Genomic DNA, 21,382 nt, shown 5'->3' with positions numbered 1-21,382 from the left:
GTATATACGTTCCGGGAACTAATATCTATGCCTGTGGTTTTCCAGATTTCCGTTAAAATATTCGGTTTCAAAGTTACGCGATCTTAAAAATCCACATACAAATCTTTGAGCCCCTGTAATTTTAAAATTACATATTTTTAGAAAAATCTAAAACACCACAGGCACAGATATTAGTTTCTAGAATATGTCTGCAAAATTTCATGGACTTTGGTTGCTTAATATTCAAATGAAATTGGGACTACGATTGTATGGAGTAAGTGACGGAGAGAGCCCTGTTAATATCTATAACTAGCGTATGCTCGAGACTTCGTCTGTATTTATTTAGGTAGATTCCGTTGTAATTTCTCTGTAAGGTGATTTACTCGAAAGCGTAGCGTTGGACACAAGACATCAAACGAATCGCAGGAAGTCGTTGCTGGGTTCGGTTGTGGGTTGACGATGATAATGATGATGTAGTAATTTCTCAAGATCTAAAAAATACGGCATTTCGAAAACAAAAGATTTCCTACGGGAGGTTTGTCTTAGAACTCAAGGATGGGTTTAAGAACAGGAGGCATTAAGATTATTGATGCAAGTTTTTTGGAGGGCTTGGGGAGATACTCGTAGCTCTCGGTAGCATAGACTTTCAATTCCAAATTGCCCTCTACAAAAGTTAACCGTAGCAACTCTCTGGGAGCTTATTCCTAACAATACAGCATGAAATGCCGTATGGAACCTATGGAAACTCCTTTCCGTATTCGACTCATATTTCACTGAAGCTCTGTAATTGGGACAAAGTTTTTTAATAAAGACTGGAGTGAATATCGTGTCCATTTTGAAAAAAGTTTCAACGTGGATTTCGGCTGCCTATTTTACTTCTACGTGTCTACTCCAGCTAGCTGCAATTTTGTGGACAAAGCATTTAGAAACTGTTGGTTTATTTAATTAAAATTATTTTATTGGAATCATCAACAGAATTACATGTCAGTATTTAACCGTTGATAAATAGTTAAACAAATATTAAGGAATATATATCGAATTTAAAATCTCTAGCTTCTATATTTTATTTTTTTATAAGAAAGAGAAAACAGAGAAAACCAAAAGATTTTAACTGTTGTTTCTATTATCTCTAATAATAATAATTAGTTTATTAATTTCTGTTATTTACTCTATTTTTTTATTGTAAACATTTTTTTAATAATTATGATTGTAAGGAGTATTCAGCCAATATAAAAGTAATAAATGCAACACATAAGTTGTAATTATTTATCAAAAATTGATGAATTAACTCCAAAAATGTATACTTAAACCCAGATGCAGTGTTTCATAGTAGCAACATGTAGGTACGTACCCTACTTTCAAAGCTTAGCACGGGCCTGTCTATGTAAATAAAAGTGTTCGAATGGTATAATGCAACTCGAAACAACGAATGAAAGCGCGTCAAACTACTAGATAGCGCCGCGCCACCTATATGTAGGCTGAAATCAAGTTTGTATGTGATCCATATTATGTTGCAAACTGTCTGTGTGGCTTAAATAAAATAAAATCTGTCTACATTTGATTGGGATGTTCTGGAAATGGTTTTAAACGTGACGATTCTTGATAAATCCATCCTCCATACTAACATTACAAATGTGAAAGTGTGTCTGTCTGTCTGCTAGCTTTTCACGGTCCAATAGTATAACCGATTTTTATGGATACAAAGTTAGCTAACGTCCCGGGGACGGATATAGGTATAGACGGACGGGGACGTAGTCTTTTTATCCCGGAATATCAAAGAGTTCCCACGGGATTTTTTAAAAACCTAATAAGTAATATGGATATAGGTTTTTAAATCCCGTGGGAACTCTTTGATTTTCCGGTATAAAAAGAAGCCTATGTGTTAATCCAGGGTATTATCTATTTCCAGTCCGTCCAGTAGTTTTTGCGTGAAAGAGTAACAAACATACGCACACACATGCACACATACATACACACAAACTTTCCCCTTTAAAATATTAAGTGTGATGTGATTAGTTGTTGCCATGTTTTTGCCTTCCTAACTTATAACCCGTAGCTCTGAAACGGTGGCCTAGTTTAATTAGGTAATCTATATATTATATGTAGTTAACAGTTTTAGTAGTTTCTTACTACCAACTAAATGCAAACCCGCATTGACAGTACGGATCGATTGAATCCATTCCTGTAACTAAGTTTACAGCAAGAAGCGACTTTTGAAGAAACTAGTTTCAAAGCGTTGACAAATAGAACGTCTCAGTTCCGCTGGATTACTTTAAAGATCTGCCACCGTAGCTTAGGTAGGATATTATTATTGGCAGACTCAGTGGGCGGGTTCAACGTAGTAGATAGCCTATCTATGATAGGTAGACTTTGTTTTTAGGGTTCCGTATCTCAAAAGGAAAAACGGAAACATTATAGGATCACTTTGTTGTCTGTCTGTCTGTCTTGCCGTCTGTCCATCCGTCCGTCCGTCCGTCCGTACGTGCCCGGAGTCGAACCTCAGTTCCTTCGACTAGGACACTGTCGTCTTATCCGCTACACCATTACCGCTTTTACTTTAAGGATATATACTTATGCAAAACTTCAATAAATATATTATGAAGAGTCAGCCGTTTTTGAGCAGGTACTTACGTTGATATATGTCAGTGTGTTAGTTTCTCCTTGCAAATGGTTTGCCCGTTTTCCAAGAGACATCATAGTTTCCTCCTATGGACGTTGTTTGTGTGGAGGATTTGCTTACTTCGTCTTTGATGCCCTTTGTGTCTTGTTTAAGTAAAGCTGGACACAAGCAATCGGTTTGAATATGGAATATTATATGGATAAGATTTGCTTTGATATCAAACTTGCTATCTCTCATATGTACCTCAATAAACTATTATTTTACGGTTGTATTTCATGTTCTGATTTTCACCTTGTAAATACTTACACGTACTTAAGTTGGTACTTCAATATCTTTAGTGACAATCATTATAGTAAGATATACTTACTATTAATTAATATTCTCTGATGGTACCTGCTCTTATATCTTTAGATTTTACCATTGATAGGTACTTATTTGAAGAAAAAGCTTTAGTTTACCAAATTCGTTTAGAAAGTACTTGGCCGGCAATTTTAATGAGCACTTTACTCGGGAACTTGAAATTGAATTATTAGTGTAGTGATAAATACTGGCATACCTACTTACCTACCAATTTATATTCATTATCTACTTAGTTCTATCTATTCGAGCATTTGAGATATTATCGTACCTATATCTACTGTCATTTTAGCGTGCCGTGGTAGCCTAGCGGTTAGGGTTTTTCTTTTCGGAAGATCAGGGATACGATCCCGGGCACGCAAATCTTACTTTTCAGAGTTATGTGCGTTTTTAAGCAATCAAATATCACTTGCTTTAACGGTGAAGGAAAACGAGGAAATGAGGAAACTTGCATGCCTGAGAGTTATCCATAATATTCTCAAAGATGTATGAAGTCTGCCAAACCTCACTTCCAGCTTGGTGATCTATGGCCAAACCCGTCTCATATTAAGAGGAGGCCCGTGCTCAGTGAACCAGCGATGGGTTGATCATGGTGATGATGATGATGATGATAATGACTGTCATTTTAAGCCGGTATATCTACACAATATGTAGGTACATAAATGTTATTGATAGTATGAAAGTGTGGACGATATTATTTGAAGATGGTGGCGATTCTTTAAAATACTGAATATTTTTGGAAAGTGAAACTGGGACCCTAAATACGTACACGTACATAACTATACCAATTTTCAAAACTGAACGGTAACACGGTATTAAAAAATACCACAAAAAATACAACAATACTTCACAAATATTTTAGAATCTACATTTAGGAACCCCGCACAACTTGTGTCTTTCTTTTCTCTTACTTCAGGTAATTTCATAGAAGATCTTGCTATTCCTTTTAGCTTCCCGTCTTTATGGTTTATATAATGTGATCATGTATTCATGCCCAGTTTATTTTTCCCCTTATAATATTAACTTCTCTCGTTAACTGCGAAAGTTCAGCGGTTATGGTCAATAAATATTGTACCCGGGGTGCTTTAGAAAAGAAGCAATACCATAACTCGAGGCAAACAAATAGGTAGGCCGGTCTACCTAATGATAGGAGATACAAGTTATATCTTTACTTTCTACGTGCGCTCAAGGAAACTTTTTCAGCGGCCACTGCAGGTTGTTTTATTCCAAAAGTTTTTTGAAGTCCCAAATATGTATAGGTAGATAGATTTGGTTATACCAACGACCTTCAATTATTATTATAAGGTACTATTATAGGCGATGGCCACAACTTTATCAGTTTGGATTTACCATTTAAAATCCATGGGAACTCTTTGATTTTCCGGGACCAAAAGTAATCTATATCCTTGACCGGGATGCAATACATGGATATGCCTATGAATATGCCTACTTACATTATAATTATAATATAAAATGAACGATGAATATCAATTTTGTTGCCATTTAAGCTGCCTTTAGTTAGTCGAAATTGCTTTTAGCTGTATTAAAATTTAATTGAAGTTGCAACATAAATTACAATTCTTGTGACTACATCTGCCGTCACAAAATGAAGCTGTAATATGAAACAGTACCGACTTTGGGAAATGTAAATATTTTGTGCTTTTCAACGTTGGTCCTCACTTAGTTTTAAACAGATTGCGCCATAATAAATCTAGATCGTGGTAGTGCACTGTTCGCAGCTGTAGGTATAAAATCATGAACTAATTTTAGCTACAATTTGATTTAGTGAAGTCTGTTGGGCAACACATTCGTTAGTGTTTTTATCTATGTAACGCTTGTAAGAAAGAAGAAAAGAAGAAACGCTTGTCTCGTACCTATCTGTGCTTTGAGCCGCTTTGAGCGTAATGTGACAAGTCCAGGTTTATCAGAGTGAACTAGAGTAAAACCTTCAGTTTAATCTTGAATCAACGATATGTCAAATATTAGTCTATAAGTAACGTGAAATCAAAGATACGGAACCCTAAAAATGGGCGTTTCATAGGCTACCTAGCGTCAAATGTAGGTAATATTTTGATGCCTGCCAGTGACGTCGAATATTCGACGTTTTGTTACAAGTTCTCAACATGTTCTCAACAGTCAGGAACTGTGAACGGGGAAAAACCGTCATGTGACCTTAGAAGGCTGCAACGAAACGACCCGTGCTAGTTACCTATATACCTACTTACGTCTTACCTAAGTATTTAGTATTTACCTACTAGTAATTAAAATCATCAATAACTCTGGGAGCTGAAAAAAGATAGGCTCAACCCCCATTGTAATTGGAGAGGAAAAATAGTGTTGTTTAAACTTGTCTATTTCTTATTAACAATATTATGAAGAATGTTACAAACGAAACTAGAGCTTGCATATACTAAACAAAAGATATTGGTAAACTACCTAGTCAAAAGCTCAAAATCATAAATTTTGCAATTTAATTATTTGTCAAAGTAGAATATCTCTAACGTCTATGTTTAGTTTGAAAGTAAGAAAATAAATCAAGAAGCTTGATATTTAATCACATTAGGGCTTCGCCACAACGTAGTTGAAATGAAATTACTATCTCAAATACGAAGCAAACGAGAAGGTTTCTTATCTAAATCCTTAATTAAAATATGTCTTCAGGATCTTCAGATTTAAAAGATCTGAAAGAAGTCTAAACGATCCTGCTGCATAGCACATATTACGTTATAGTACCTTGTAGTAGACATCCAGCCAACCAGCTAAGAGGTAGGTTGGTAGGTAGGTGAGGATTTTTTTTTCTGTGATGTAACAAATTCACTTTACTTGTGCTATAAGACCTACCTACCAAATTTCATGATTCTAGGTCAACGGAAAGTACCCTATAGGTTTGTTGACAGACACGACAGGCGGACAGACGGAAAGACAGATAGACAACAAAGTGATTCTATAAGGGTTCCGTTTTTCCTTTTGAGTCACGGAACCTTAAAAATTAAAACATTCGACGCGTTTTAAACGAGCAGTCTCATAAAATATGATTATATGCTTCCATATACTGATAAAAAGTTGTAAGATATTCTCAATCTTAATTCGAATTTAATATCAAAACTGAGAGGAAAGCTCGGAAAACATCTTACGAGTTGGTTTAACTTGACTTTTAGTTTCCAACACGCTTCAACCATAATACAAAAAGTTATTTTTAGGGTTTCGTACTTGGACGGTGCCAACGGGTCTCTCGCGTCTGTCAGGAAAACCTATTGGGTACTTCCCGTTGATCTAGAGTCATGAAATTTGGCAGGTAGGTAGGTTTATAGCACAAGTAAAGTACAAAATCCGACAACCGTGAATTTGTGGTTATATCACAAGAAAAAATTAAATGTGTTCATGAACAAATAATAAAATTAATACTTTCAATTTTCAAAGTAAGATAACTATACCAAGTGAAGTATCATATGAAAGGCGTTTACCTGTTCATCCTAAATCGGATTTTTATTTATTTTTATGCATAGTAGTTTTTGATTGATCGTGCAAAATGTCGAAAAAATACCCGACTACGGAACCCTCAGAGCGCAAGTCTAACTCGCACTTGGTTGGTTTTTTCATTTAAATTGTAAGTGTATAAAATAAAATTTCATGATTTGGAAATTAAAACCATTAAATAATTAGTTCAGTTGTCAAGTCTACTGGCACTATGGTGCACCATTAACATTAGCATGTCTGCAATTTATGTCTGTTAGCAATTTTGGGATTGATAAAATTTCGCGTGGTGACGCGACCTAGAAATTTTATCAATCCCAAAATTGCTCCATGCGACTGGCAGTTTTCACTTCGTGCTGATAAAAATAAACGCAAATGAGCTGTGTAAGAAAAGTATTTTCCATAAGTTTTTATGGAAAACCCAGCCACAACAATAAAGTTTCCTAAATATTATACGTACATTCAATGTTATTCAAGGTTCTAAAAAGTAAAGTTCATTATTTCTTTTGTAGTCAGGATTCTTATGGATTCAATTTGCAGTAACTTCACATCGCACGGAGTTCCGTAGCATAAACATATATTTGGTATGGGATGATTACGGTAGTCGTAAAATCGGAGATAGGTAACTTTAAGTATCTATTTAAAAAAGAGGTACTATTTAAATGTTTTCTTCTCAGCTGAGTTGATTTTTTTAAAGGTCAGTTGAGTTGAACAGTATGGAAATTAATGTAAGTATGTATTTTTCTACACAGAAGTTCGCTGGGCCCAGACATGCTGTTGCTTTGTTTTTTGCGGCATCAGCGTGAATGGTGTCAGCAGAGGTCTTCCAACTTCCATGCAAAATCTCAAGTAGACCCAGTGGCTTGAGCTGTACCCTAATAATATGTCATTAGGTATGTAATTTCTCCCAAGAATTTCTCCTTTATAAGACAGATAATATTTAGACAAATTGTAAAATATAGATAGCCATTATATTTTTTTTTTTAATTGAATTAGTGTATATTAAGTAATTGAGATTAAGGAGATTTCTTTTTTGTACAAGATTTTTTACCGATAACTACGATTAACTAACATTATAAATCAAATACTTACAAGTGTAAATTAAAAGTTTATAATACCCCCGACAAGTGAAGGTTACGGTGACTAGAAAAGAGCAGATAACTTTCAAACGGCTGAACCGATTTTCTTTGATTATAGCTAAAAACACTTACGATCAAGCCACCTTTCAAACAAAAAACTAAATTAAAATCGGTTCATTAGTTTAAGAGCTACGATGCCATAGATACACAGGTCAAACTTATAACACCCCTCTTTTGGGTCGGGGGTTAAAAGATAAACAAGACTTCGTAGACTTTGTTCTGATTTTTTAAACATCAATCTCTCAGGTAAGTCGAGTACGTACTGTACAAATCCGCTGGCTACACTAAACATAATCCAAGTCTCATCCCAGCAAATCCCTGGCGTAGGTTCGTACAGTCACTCTCAGTGCACGAATGTACAAAGTGATGTGATGCCATGATCTCTCGCCTAGAGCGCACAATTCATTTGTCTATCCGACAGGAGCTTTAATAGTTGAGTGTTGTTCTATCATCCATCTTTACGAGCTACATTTTCCAAAGCGTTTATTCAATTTTTCATTTTATTTTGGCATATACTAATATAGTATAGTATGGATGTGGTAAAATAACTACCTACCTACTTAGCGTTGTTTGCCCTTGTAGCTTCGGCTAAAACTGAGCCCTTAGCGTAATTTCCAAGTTAATTAACATGATTTCAGATGCCGAGTTAGCTAGGAAGATTAAGATGAATTGCAACGGTTAAATGCTATCGCACCATGTCCTGTTGGTTAACATGATTTTTGTACATCGGGTTCTATGGAAGTCATTGGTTGGTGGTAGTATTTAATTTAAGTAAGTCTGCCAATGGCCAATATGCTTTCAAACAAAAGCTTAATTTCATTGACAAAGTGACAATTTGGCTTTTGAATATCTAGTATAATCTTATTTATTTTTGCTTAGTCCTCAAAAAATGATAGATACGCTTAAGAAAATTATGTAGTACCTAAGTAAATAGGTACATACTATTTTGTAAAAGCTTTAGAATACGACATACAAGAAGCTTTCAAAGTACTAATCCGTCATACTAACTTGTGTTTAGTAGCTTTACAGTAAACTTTTTCTTTCTTTTAAGCGAAAAGCTGTACGAGATTTTGTAGACAGATACCTACGTCCTACATCTAAAGAAATGTAATCACTCATTACTAAGAGCAGACAATGGACAAAATGAAGCCAGCTGCATCGCTATGAAATAATAGTCTTGTTCACGCAACAATACCGTCCATAGAAAAATGTTTCCTTTTTATAGTTCTTGGAAAATTCTCGAACAGGACAATATAGACAGTAGACACACTGCTGCGGAGAAATTGCGGGGCTTGCGTTCAATTTGTTAAAAGCCAGCTTTGACCTTATTTCATACGTACTCGTCGCTGTGGTTTTATTATATTCTTTCATAGGAACGGGCATATTATATTTTCTTTCATTTCAATATTTTAATATCTTTGTTTGTCTAAGAATACGCTACTATTCGAAACTCTACAATTCATTGCTATACCACAGAATAATTAATAGTACCTTCCAGGCGTATACCTGTAAGCTGTAAGGTAGGTATAACCCTGGGAAAGAATTTTTAGATTTGCCATAACACAAATTTAAAAGCATACTTATTAAGAAAAGGTTATTAAACAATTATGATATATATTATTATATTATAGTATAATAATTTCCTTGATGATAAAGTTGCGTGGAAGCGAATGGCTGAGCTTTCAGTTGCCCATAGGATGTTTTTGTATTGTTTCTTTGATAATATGTAACTATTTAATAATTGAAAAGAGCAACTGCTAAGTTTTTCCAAACCGGTAGGCCTAGAATAGATACTGGACTCTTACATGAAAAAAAAAAATGTTTTTTTTTGAAGATAAGTTTTCTGGTTTGTTTCATTACTCTAACTTTGCATTTCTCTATTTCTCCGTATTGATGTATCTAATGCAAATGTCATGTCGCAGACAAGGACCTCCCGAGTTCAGTTCTTGGTTGGGCTGATTTATTCAACGGTGTTTTGTAAATTCTAAGCCGAATTTAAATTTAAGTAGCTCGGTTGCTTTTGTGGTAAACATCAGCCTCGGCAGCTAGGCCCTTGTCACACCGCGCGGTCTTGACACGATCTCCATGCCTTGTAAAGTAGTAGGTAATGAGCTATTATGACAGCTTTCAAAGGGCACGGCACCACCACTCATGATAGCCATCCAGCTTATTTGACATTTATTTTTAATCCATTGAAGGTTTTCTACGAAAAACTAATTTAATGTCAGTCAGTGATGCAGCAATGTAGAACCAACCAATGTCAAATGAGTTCGATGGCTAGCATTTAGTGGTGAACACTGAGTTAGCTAGACGTTTACCGCATAATATCTAACAAAATTGATATTCCAGTAATAGAAGTGCGACCATATAATGGCAAAATTAATTTATAATAAAAACGGGGCGTCTTCAATAACCTCGACAATACTGCTTCCGCTGCTGAACCGTGTACGTGAAAAAGCTAGTACTGCGTGACCGAACCGTTTAGAGGGCAACCGTATACATGTGAAAAGGACCTTAGAAATGTCATTTCGATGGTCTGGACGAAAAACTGGAAAACAAATTGCCGCCGGTAGTATCATGCGATATAGAGATATCAAGCATAAATATTTCTCGATTTGTTTGCGCATTGAATACGTCAGAGATTTATGAATAAAATGGCTTCGCATACATAATGTATGGACCAAGATCTACCAGACCGAAATACTGGAACTGACTTTATTGTATAATATTAGAATCTGCAACATTCCAAGAGCAAGAGTGTAGAAGCTGCTGGACACTAAATGACACAACACTTTGGAGAGTGGAAATCCCTTAAAGAAATCCCAATGCCCCTAATATCCAGCAGTGGAAGTTCATCGATTTAGAGGACCATGACGATTATTTTCCATTTCAAAAATATTTAATTATGAAAATACTGTAGTTTTCAGTTAATTTTCAGTAAGTATCGTCTTACAAGAAATAACACTTTATAATCTTTTAATTTTCATAACGGCAATTTTGTTATTTTTTGTTGTTATAACGGCAATACAAATACACATTCTGTGAAATTGTTAGCTCTCTACCTATTACGGTTCACGATTTACAGGCCGTTGACAGACAGACAGACAGACGGACGGATAGCGGAGGCTCAGTAACAGGGTCCGTTGGCACCGTTCGGTATGGAACCCTAAAAACGATTTAAAGTTTTATTTGTGAACAAGGCGCTGTTGACTTGTAATTTAAGCATATTATGAACAAGTATGAACAATTAGATAGGCGGGAACATTTGGGAACATGCAAGATAGCTAGGGTCTGGAGGAGCGCCAAAACTACTCCAGAAATGTTTAGCCGCCAAGAGCGGTCCAAGTTTCTAACTGATCGTTAGTCCCAAGAAATTGTCTGTACTTTTTGCAATAAATTATGTATCACAGATGGTCATACTGTGTTCAGAATAACTTCTTTACAACAAATATCACTAAGTAGGTACTTACTTAATATTATAAATGCGAAAATGTGTTTGTACTTTGGGGCTTTTTAAATATAAACTCTTTTTCTTTTCTTTCTTTCTTTCCCTGTTCGTTGGTTTGTGCTTCAATCACGTCGCAACAGAGCATGATGCTTTTTGCATAGGTAGGCTACTTTTTTCTCGGATAATCAAAATTTTTCATATTATATTATAATATACCTATACCTATCTTTTAATAAGTACGACTGATTCCAAAAGAAACTAAAAGCGCAGCCCGCAAGCGCAACTTTTAAATTTTTCGTACTCAAAAAATTATATGCTTTTAATAAATAATCTCTGTGTAAACTTCCAAAACCTTGTATTTATTTTGACTCACTATATTTATTCGATTCAAGACATAGTTAACTTGCAACGAATGGCGCGAAGGTAGGTACTTCCTTACAAGTTTCCTCAGTTCGGATTCAAAGAAAGTTTTCAGTTATTTGTGAGCGCTGGAGAACGTTGCCACAACTACCTATAGACACGAGATTTTTAAAATAAGATTAAATCTCGCTTTGGGCCCATAGCTGTCGCAAAAACGCGCCTTCATCCGCGTGGATTTAGGTTTTTAAAATCCCGTGGGAACTCTTTGATTTCCCGGGACAAAAAGCCTATGTCACTCTCCAGGTCTTTAATTACATCCATCCAAAAAATCACGACGGTCCGTTGCCCCATTGCGACGTGATTGAAAGACAAACCAACAAAAAACATTCCTTCGCATTTCCTTTCTCTACATCATATTATCTCACATTTCTGAGAGTTGAATCCTTCCATTAAAATCAGTGGAGGAGGTTTTCTTAGGGCAATAATGCGGCTCCCAAATCCATACAATACACTACTCAACTAAGCTTGACCGCCGCTTGGCCCTCCCAAATGGGTTCCTTCGTTCATCGTTAGGTAAGTGGCACACTGCATTAGGTCAAAAAAGGTTATAGATACCTACCTACTTACCCAATTTTAAGTAAAAAAGACTAATTCAAACTTGGTCAAAATACAAGCATGTTTCAAAACACTATAATATCGTAGTATCAAAGTACAACAAGTGTAAATTAAAAATTTATAACACCCCCGACGATCCAAAGTATTTGAGTTTTCCAAAACATCATTTTCAAATAAATAATTATGTATTTAGGCAACGTCCATCTTGACAGCTTGACATTTGTCTATTGACATAATATTATTATGAACCTAACGGTTATCTAACCTTCTTTTCTACAAGAAAACTAGAAAAGAGCTGATAACTCTTAAACGGCTGAACCAATTTTTTTAGATTATAGCTAAGAACACTCTCGATCAAGCCACCTTTCAAACAAAAAAAACTAAATTAAAATCGGTTCATTCGTTTAGGCGCTACGATGCCACAGACAGATACACAGATACACAGATACACAGATACACAGATACACAGATACACAGACACACAGATACACAAATACACAGATACACAGACACACAGATACACAGATACACACGTCAAACTTATAACACCCCTCTTTTTGGGTCGGGGGTTAAAAATACATATTATATATATGTATATGGAAATAATAACCTAGGTACCTACTGGGTAAAAAAGGTGAAGGTTTCCAATTTTTGCCACTGATTCCATTAACTGTGTTTGGGATAATTATATTTGTTATGGACTTGTTTCGGGTCTGGACATTGAAGCCTTAAACAAAGTAGCGATTTTTTTTATCTTATCACTATTATTTCCGAGTACGTTCATATGACGAAAGGCGATAATCAAGTTGCTTCAAAAACAGGTCGGTAATAGCAGTCCAGCGCACCTACTTGTAATAAATAGAGGTCAGTGTCATAGCTTCAAACAAGTCAAGATGTCAACGCGGCTCAAAACCATTGTCCAACGTTTAGGGGTGGCGCTTCTAAAACCAATGGTCCAAGGCGTCTCCAACAAGTTGTATGTAGAAGTTCATACTCCCAAGTATGACTTTGAGCCACGCTTCTGTAGTAAGTCGCGCGTCGTTATTGTCGCACATGATGTTAAACCCTGCCGTGGGACTTCGTCTGCGATGGCGTTTGCTGGCGCGCGTGCTGTGCTTGTTTGGAGTGTTTTTTTTTGTTAAGAGTGGCTGGTTTTTGTGTTAGTTGGTGTTTTTTGGTGGTGGAACTGACTGGGAAGCGCTCTAAAGGGGCGCCGCGCGTATGTCGGCGGGCGCCGGCGCAGACGGACTCCATACTTGTTACTTGTATAAATTCAATAACTTGAAAATATCACAAACTTGACATTGGCTAATCAGAGTAAAGCCAGATTTAAAGAAAAAAAAAAACCCTGCCGTGTAGTTTCCGTTCCGCGTTCTATTTCTTTCAGCCTTTAAGCTCGAACAGTTGCGACCTCATTTCGGCCTCCTATAAGGGAATTCCATTATAAGTCTGGAGACTCAAGCGTGTTGAAATGACACGGACTATATCGGAAGCCTACCTTACAAAGTCTCTTTGGAATTCGCTTTTACTTATGTTAACGTTACACGAATCCCCAAAAAAGGGGTGTAATGTTTTCAGGGTTCGTATACTTTTTAATATTTGTTAATTTGTATGGCTGCCATTTTGAAGATTTTTTATTTGTTGTTATAAATAACGGCAATAGAATAAAACGTTGAAATCACATACCTACTCTGTAACTACTCTACCTCTTAGGTACGGTTCATGAGATACAGTCCGCTGATAAACAGACAAACGGATGGACAGCGGAGGCTAGTAACACCTCAAGCGTACCAACGGGATCCCCGGAAACGGAACGGAACGGAAACGGAACGTTTGCACTCTTAGGATACGGAGCCCTAATGAAAGAAGCTTGCAATCTCGTACGAATTACGAATTGTCGTTGAGACATTGTTCGTCGCGTCGCTCGCCTCGTGAATATGTGCGAAAGGAAATTAAACGTTTGCCTTTGCCCGTCTGTTTAGCTTCCAATTTGTCTAACTAGAACCAACAGCCAACAGCCCGCAATACCAGTCACATCCGAATTTCATCTGATGATCTCACACAAGGTTTAGTTTTACTGAGTTCACACAAGGTTTACTGAAAACTTGCTAGTTGCCGGAATTCAACTAAATTTTTTGACGCTGCAGCTTCTTTTTCTTTTTCTATCGCACTGTAACCTTAATTAGAAAAGTCCTATTTCCAAACATTTAATTGTTCGAAAAGCGCTTTTGTTATCGGTATCTATTATATATATTTAGCGATTAATTTTATTTTTGTTTAAATTTTGAAATCAATGCTTATTTCCATCAACTTCCTGCAATATTACCTAATAAAATGTAATTTACGTACCTTTATATCAAAAATCAAATCATTCATCGATCAAAAACCAGTCATTTATATATACCACATCCTTCCTATAACAACATAACGTAGGTACCTTAAAATGTACTTAGATGAAAATCAACCTAAATACCTAGCTAATACTAATTTAATAAAAGTTGTAAAACAAAATGAAACAATATGGAGAAATCTCAACACGTTCGCAGCAGCTGCGAGCACTATGCATAGAAAGAAAGTAATAAGAAAATCCAATTCCGGATAACTGTAAGGAATACCCAACCTTTGTCTATATGACTTCAGTTTTAAACAAGAGTCAGAAACGAATTTTTAGAAATCATCTACAATTTCAGAAACCCAATTTACAGAAACCCACACTCGTACGAGTCCCATACTAGCTTGTAATGTGCAATATAACATTCATGGGAATATGCACACTATACACTTACAGGATGTAACCAGAACTCTAGCAACAGCTTATTATTATACTACCTTAACACAATCCAATGCCAATAACCATTTGCCTCCCGTAGTTTTCGTGATTTAGTATTTTTCAAACCCGCATTGTATAGCGTGCTAAACTCGGGTCAATGTCCCACCTACGACGCGGCATTGACTTCGAGTGACTTATTTATGTAACGTTTGTTGACCTCAGCGTCAATCAGATGTTTTATTTGCAATATATTGTGAACTTTTCAAAAATACAGGATTTATTAATTATTTTTTTTATGTAGTTTTTAACCGACTTCAAAAAAGGAGGAGGTTCTCAATTCGTCGGAATCTTTTTTTTTATGGTATCTTATCAGTAATCATCAATACTATCACCTGTCTTCGTAATTGTTAGCGTTCTGTTACACCCTGTATAGACTGACATATAAAAAATAGAGTAAGAATGGTATGTTAATACCTACAGAAGCCATTTATACAGAGCAATCATGCGTTAAGGGAGCGACCCGAGACGGCCCTGTAATTCTTGGGCCCACATTGAAGGGTTGCCTGGTCGTCATTTACCACGAGATCAAAGACATCGGACTACTATGTCTCTCCTTATACTGTGCTATAGCCTTTTTTAGATTTAAATTACTCTCTCAAACTGCATCGTATTCATTGCAGCTGAAGGTTGTGAGATACTGAACAGGAGTCTCCGCTCCGAATGAGAGGTTATGGACTAAGAGCCCGCGAGGGCCAAACCTTCGTTATTTTATAAAAGCTGAAAGTTTCTGTGCGTATTGTTCCCACTACAGGGCACCAAAGCCCCATAAACAACCGCTATACAAAACATCCTATCATTTTATTACTACCGTCCAAGACTATTGCTTAGCAAATTATGCAACAATTACTTGGCTTGGTCACGAAGAATGCTTGGAGTTTATTAAAACATCAAAACGACCGATACGTAAGTAACACTCTATGTTATCACGTATAATGTGTGAGTGTATACTGTAGGTCGTAATTACCCCGGTGATTAATCAAATTGAGAGCAGCAGTGCAAGCGCATCGCCGCGTCAAGTATCGGGAAATGCTTCATTAATGAGAGCTTTAGTGAATACAGGAGCTTTCCTGTAACATTTAGGCTGCTTCTTCTATTATTTTACGAAGAAAATCATAATCTTTATTGGATAAAAAATAGGGTTACCTACCGCTTACTGTACAAAAATACAGAGTACTAAAGTGGTGTCTAATGCAATGGATCTGGCCTCTAGCTTTAAGATCTCCTGTATGTGATTCCCCTCAAAAAAAAGCGTCCTGGACACTTGAAATTTGGGCGGGCTTACTCTTACGGCTCTCATATCTTATAACAGAGAGAGCAAAAGGAGAGTTACAAAATGAGGCGTTTATTAAATTTTAGGCCGCAGCGCTGTGCGAGCTGAATTTTAATTTATTTATTGGTCGTCACATGATATGAATGGCTATTTTTTAAACTTCTTTGTGGAGTAAGCCTTCTATAGATTTCAGTATTACAATTACTAAAACCGTGATAGCCTGGTTAAGACTCGTGGTTCGATGATCCAGATCTCGATGCCGCACACACACCTCTAATTTGCCGCGTTATTACAGTAAAGCAAACCTGCGTGCCTGAGAGTTCTTCATAATAGTGTGTGAAGTTTGCCAATCCGTACCTGGCCAGCGTGGTAAACTATTGCCTAACCCTTCTCTACCGAGGTTAATCATGATGATGATTATACTACAAGCCTACGAGCTGCGTCAGAGATGTTTCCGTCGCGCGTGTCGCATGTCGCATCTGTCCAAGTTAAATATACCTACTGATCGCCGTTTAAAATATCAATACTTAATATTATAAATGCGAAAGTGTGTCTGTCTGTTTGTCTGCCATCTTTTCATGGTCCAACAGTTTAACCAATTTTGATGAAATTTGGTACAGAGTTAGCCTACATCCCGGGGAAGGACATACTTTTTATCCCGGAAAATCAAAGAGTTCCCACGGGATTCTTAAAAGCCCATCTGTTTAACCGATTTATGTGATATTTGGTACAGAGGTAGCTTGCATTCCGGAAATTGACATTAGCAACTTTTGATCCTGGAAAATCAAAGAGTTCCCACAGGATTTAAAAAAAACTAAATCCACGCAGACGAAGTCGCGGGCATCATCTAGTATCAATATACTTGCAGGAATTAGACACTTTTATACCTAATAATATGTATTATAATGTTGGGCATACTTACAAAATTCCAGCTGTAATTCCAACAAGTTTGAGACAAAGCAACGCAAACATTGTTTCGTGGACATCCGTTGATTTCGCTCGGAGGTATTTTAAAATTAATACCAGACGATGAGAAATATCGTGGCACTTTCTTGCGGTTAGAGTAAATTATGTAAATCGCTTTTACGTATTTCAGTTATGCAAAGTCTCCGGACCTTTTAAAGTGTTTAAGCCTTTTCGGGAAGTACCCTTGCCAAATACTCATTAAGAGGTACCTATTCCTTAATCTTAGTCCTTTTGATATTTGACCAATTAAAGTAACTTTTTCCTGTACATGAACTGGTAACAATAATCATAAAAGCAGTCTCTCGATCGCACTCCATACAAACGATTTCAGATTCTTATTTGAATACTTATTTATGTAGACTTAAATTCCATAAAGGTGATATCCATCTATATCTGAGTTAATATCATGGACAAACTTTCATTGATTTTGATGGATATATAATATTTCTGATAATAATCTAAATTCGTCAAACACCGGGCATACCTACGTGGGCCTGCTCAAAAGGAGACTCGGAAGTCATTTATTATTGTTATCAAGAAAAATTGGATAGGTTAGATAATATGAAATTGCAAAATCAATAGGTAGGTACATTACTTACTCCAATCATCGATGTATAAAGCTGAAGTGATTCCTAGTTCCATGTCTCATTCCAATTTCAGAACGCTATATCGCTTGGAGTACAACCAGACCAACTAAATTTAAAATTTAATTTATATCTAAAACCCGCAATCGAACCCAGTACCTCTCATTTTCAAGATGACACACTTCACACACCACTGCGCTAGGCAGTCAACAAAGGCAGCAAGCAAACCTTTGTAATTTTCTTTTTTGCTTTCCGCCACAAAATCTGGCTAAAACAGCTTGCAGCCTGAGCCTAGATCGAAACTGCACAGCTTTTTAAAATCTCACGCGGAAAAAGCCCGGGATTACAGAGTGAAACACGGCGTCGCACTGTAATAACGAACGCTTATTGGACAATGGGAAGCCAGATTTGTCCCTTGTGCAACATCAGCTATTTAATACGGTTGTAAAATAATAACAGTTTTACAAATTATTGTGTTCTATAACCATTCTATGATTTTTTTTTTCAAATTATTAAATATGGAATGTTTGGGAAGTCCGTTTTTGACACAACGAAAAAACCACTTAGGTTTAGGTACTTGATGTGTCATTCCATATATTTATCACTAGGGTTATAATCTTTTTATAATAGTGCTTCCATAAATAATAATATGTAAACTGTACATTATTTATGGAAACACGAGATTGGTCGAGTGTCTACGTTACAGAGAAAAATTACCTAAGTAAGTAATTAACCATTTCAAGTTTCTAGACCCCTCATATTTAGAATTGTTTAAGTAGTGATTTATAATTGAAAATATAAATTGTTTTTGATTCTTTAGCTTCCAAAAGATCGTAAGTTAGAATGCGGTAGGTAAGTTCGAATATCCATAAAAAATGTCAACAACCCAGACTAATTTTCTTGTCGAAATGACATATTCTAATGGACTTTTCCTACAAGTAAAGTAAGTTTATGACTAACTAACATAATTCGCGCTTATCTAAAGGTTAGTAAGAATCTTTGTAAGCGAAATTTAGAAATACTCGTTATTTCTAAATTTCGCTTACAAAGGTTTTCGAATTTGGGATTGCTTTGCAAATTATTCAAGCCACCCGCAAATTACAGTCAGCAGACACAGCGCATAATTTCAACCTTTAAAAGTTAATAAAAATGATTTAAGCTCGCATTAAAAGATATTTTCTCCGCCGAGAACATTAAATTTATACTAGATATTATTCCGGTGAATGTCCTTTAACGGTGAACAACTTGGAAATACCACTTCTGAAGTGGCGCTATAGCAACGGTTTTTATCAGGGTCTACTTCTTAAGAAACTTGGTCCCTACTATTTTATATCACCTATTAAATTAAATATTATATAAATCAAAGGATTTACTTGTAATTTAAAGCATTCTAATTTTAATATGGTTTAACTTCTTAAAACTATTTAGACACAATGGTATCATGCCACAAACACTAATGCGCAGTGATATTACCTAACTACCGGTACCAATTAACCTGTAAAACTGGAGCCCTTTTTCATCTGGTTAAATATTAATTAACCTGTATACTTACATGTAGTTATTATAATATTCATACTAATATTATAAATGAGTAAGTATGTCTGTTTGTCTGTTACATTTTCACAGCCTAGCCGTTTAACTGATCTCGACGAAAATTGGTCGTTGTGCTACGGCGCAGAGTTGTGCTGTGTTTTGGTGTGGTGTCGTCGCGAGTCTACGCGCCCGTAGCCTGGCTGATTTCGTACGTTAAAATTCTAACCTTACATCTTAGAGCATCTGCAGAAGTTTTCGTAGGTTAGTTTACTTACTATAGTGTAAAAACCGGCCAAGTGCGAGTCAGACTCGCGCCCTGAGGGTTCCATACTCGAGTATTTTTTCCGACATTTTGCACGATAAATCAAAAACATGCATAAAAATAAATAAAAATCTGTTTTATAATATACAGGTAAAGCCCTTTTATATGATACCCCACTTGGTATAGTTACCTTATACTTTGAAAACTGAAACACATTTTGATTTTTTTAATGATGGAACCACTAATTCATGGTTTTCGGATTTACTCCTTTACTTGTGCTATAAGACCTACCTGCAAAATTTCATGATTCTAGGTCAACGGGAAGTACGCCATAGGTTTTCTTGACAGACACGATGGACGGACAGACACACAGACATACTAAACAGACAACAAAGTGATCCTATAAGAGTTCCGTTTTTCCTTTTGAGGTACGGAACCCTAAAAATATTCAACTAAAGTAAGGTAACAAACAAAAGAAAAGCAAATGCATATTATGAGTATTTTTACGAGTAGCTGCATCGTCAAAGATCCCCATGGCACTTCGGATCGGGTGTCTTTTACAACGCGCGGGTGTACTTTGAAACTCCAATATATAGAAAGGTAAGGTACCAATGTACCTACGTGATTCTGATTGTACGTAAAATAGGTACAGTAAATACGTGCTCTGCATTAGCGTTGTTAGAACGCTCTTCTGACTGCTCAATGTTCTTTTGTTAACGACACAATAGCAACGAATAATTCTGACAGTCTACTTTTCTTTTTACTTTTCCTTACAAAATCTTTCACTCTTTACAAATCTTTATATGGAATAGCTGTAACTAAAGCTTCTTACATTGGCTACTTCTTCTTGAGCAATCACTTCTTTTCAGCAACGTCATTGTAACGTTTTCATATTTTTTAACAGCTTAGGCTTACATAAAAACGTTCATGGTTAGCAGGGCCGGCCTGAACATTTGCAGCATCAGAGGAACCGCCAATACGCTACCGGCTTTACAGGAATTTGTTGAATCACCCCTTGAATAACTCCCTGTTGATAATGGGAATACCGCTGAAGGGAGCTGGTCTCACGATTTGCATACAAAAGAACCGATAGAGCTCCGATTCTTAAGCGTTGAGCCTCAATAGTTCAACGGCTAAGAAGCGGACTGAATTCCGAAAGGTCGGCGCTTCCAACCCAATCCATCGCACTATTGGCGTTCATAGGAAAACATGGCTAAATATTCTTTTTAAAAAAATAGTCCTGCGGGCGCCAACCGAGTTTACTTCCATAACTCGTAGACGTACTTACATAATGAACTTAGAAAAGTGGGTAGAAACCGTACAGTTTTTCGCTATTTAAGTTACAAATAGGTAAATACTTTATTGACTTTTTAAAGCCAAGAGCAACTAAAGAAGCGACGCTAAACTCTAATTGAATTGTTTTAACTCTCCGTTTGCAGGCGATACTTTAACACGATCTGGAATTCTTTTAACGCTATTTTTAATCAAAAAGTCCGTGAAAGTAATGTATTATTCTCTATTTAATTTATCCATCTTAAATCGTGTACAATCTGCAATAAAATGCAACACGAATAAAATAAATCTATACTGACCATTAATTTAAAAGTACTTGAAAGCAACAGACAGACAGACCTGGCTGTCGGTATAGCTTTGCAGGAAGACTGGAGAGGGACATCATGCGTTAATCCCGGTATTCTCCAAAATAGAACGGCTTAGGCCATTGTCCGCCACGCTGGTCAAGTGCGTTGACAGAATTCTAACACCTCTGAAGATATTATGGAGAACTTTCAGGTATGCAGGTTTCCTCACGATGTTTTCCCTCACTGTCAAAGTAAGTGATATTTAACCAATTGTTTAAAATGCACGTAACTCCGAAAAGTTAGAGATGCGTGCCCGAGGTCGAACTCCCGACCCCTAGAATAGAAGGCGGAGGACCTAATTAATA

This window comes from Maniola jurtina, chromosome 7 (assembly GCF_905333055.1).
Source record: "Maniola jurtina chromosome 7, ilManJurt1.1, whole genome shotgun sequence".
Lineage (NCBI taxonomy): Eukaryota > Metazoa > Arthropoda > Insecta > Lepidoptera > Nymphalidae > Maniola > Maniola jurtina.
This window is presented reverse-complemented; position numbering follows the sequence as displayed.